This window comes from Alligator sinensis, unplaced genomic scaffold (assembly GCF_000455745.1).
Source record: "Alligator sinensis unplaced genomic scaffold, ASM45574v1 scaffold107_3, whole genome shotgun sequence".
In the NCBI taxonomy this organism is placed as follows: domain Eukaryota; kingdom Metazoa; phylum Chordata; order Crocodylia; family Alligatoridae; genus Alligator; species Alligator sinensis.
Window position 1 is genome coordinate 10597 of NW_005842578.1, and position 1492 is coordinate 12088.

The 1492-nt window shown below is 66.3% G+C and overlaps 1 long non-coding RNA gene across 1 annotated transcript; it reads left to right on the top strand.

Annotated features, from left to right (window-relative positions):
* LOC112551725 lies at positions 1–1188 on the top strand. The gene is made up of 3 exons (XR_003096036.1): positions 1–103; positions 827–922; positions 1147–1188. It is a non-coding gene; the product is annotated as an uncharacterized LOC112551725 (long non-coding RNA).
* The last annotated feature ends 304 nt before the right edge of the window (positions 1189–1492 follow it).

Consider the following 1492-nt stretch of genomic DNA (forward strand, 5'->3'; position numbering starts at 1 on the left):
CTCGCCCCCCTGTCCCCAGGCTCCCCCGCACTGCCCTGGAGCCCCGCGTCCCCCCCCCGGCTGGAGGAGCCCTGGAGCTGCCCACGGGGCCGGCGCCAGTCAGGTACGTTCAGTGCCGGGCGCAGGGGTGTTGCACATGCGTGTGCCCAGGGGAAGCGGGAGCAAGCATGAGCATGCAGACATGCTTGTGCAAAGAGATTGGGAGTGAATGCTGGTGCGAGGGCACAAGCATGTGGGCATGCTTATGCAAAGAGACCAGGAGGGAGCTGTGGTGAGAGGACACAGGTGTGTGAACAGCCTTGTGCAAAGAGATTGGGAAGGAGATCTAGCACAAAGGCACTAGTGTGTGAACACCATCGTGCAAAGATACTGGGAGTGAGCTCTGGTGTGAGGGCACTAGCATGTGAATACCCTCATAACAGGCCCAGATAACAGCTGTGAGCCCTAGTGCAAGGGTACTCGCGTGTGAACGTCCTCGTGCAAAGCTGCTGAGAGCGAGCTTGAGTGGCTGCCCTTGTGCAAAGATCCTGGGAGAGAGCCCTGGTGTGAGGGTACAAGTGTCTTACTGCCCTCACACCTGTGCGAATCCAAGCCTTAGAGCACTAGCATGTGCAAGCCACGGGTGGTGGCACCAGGCCTTGTGTGAGCCTACTAGCATGTGATCAGTTGTGCCCAGGGCTGGCACCCGCACTGAGGCTTCCCTCAGAGGAGCCCCCTCCTCGCGCCTGGGAGTCTGAGACCCCCACCCCTGGGCACCCGCGTGCGCTCCCTCCCTCCGCGGGCCAAGTCACGCGAGCCCTCGTGCAAGCACCATGCCTCCTTGCAGAGCCTCCGCCGCTCATGTGCAGCCCCGAGCGCGCTCGCCGCAGCTGCTCCAGCTTGGACCCCGGCACTCACGGCCGCCACGGGCGCCGCCAGTCTGGTGAGTTCACGAGGGCCGTGGATGGCGGGGGGGGGTGCGTGGGGCCGGGTGAGGGGGGGGGGGGGGAAGGAACCCGGGCGTCCCGGGAGAATGGGGCAGGATGCCTGGGTCCCCGGCCTTGCACGCGCCCAGGCCTCAGCTTCCCCCACGGGTTGCCCCGCTGCCCCTAACAAGCTGGAACCTCTTAACGAGCTGGGACTGATGTATCGCCTCTCGGCCCCCAGAGCCGGCTACGGAGAGGAGCCCCCCGGGGCCGGAGCCCAGCGGTGAGTGCCCCCCTCCTCCCGAGTGCTGCCCCCAGCCCCTTGTTGCACCCTTCAGGGTCCTGGCTGGGGGGTCTGGGGTCATGTGGGGCCCGCTGCCCCTAACAAGCTGGAACCTCTTAACGAGCTGGGACTGATGTATCGCCTCTCGGCCCCCAGAGCCGGCTACGGAGAGGAGCCCCCCGGGGCCGGAGCCCAGCGGTGAGTGCCCCCCTCCTCCCGAGTGCTGCCCCCAGCCCCTTGTTGCACCCTTCAGGGTCCTGGCTGGGGGGTCTGGGGTCATGTGGGGGGGCAGGATCAGGCTGGG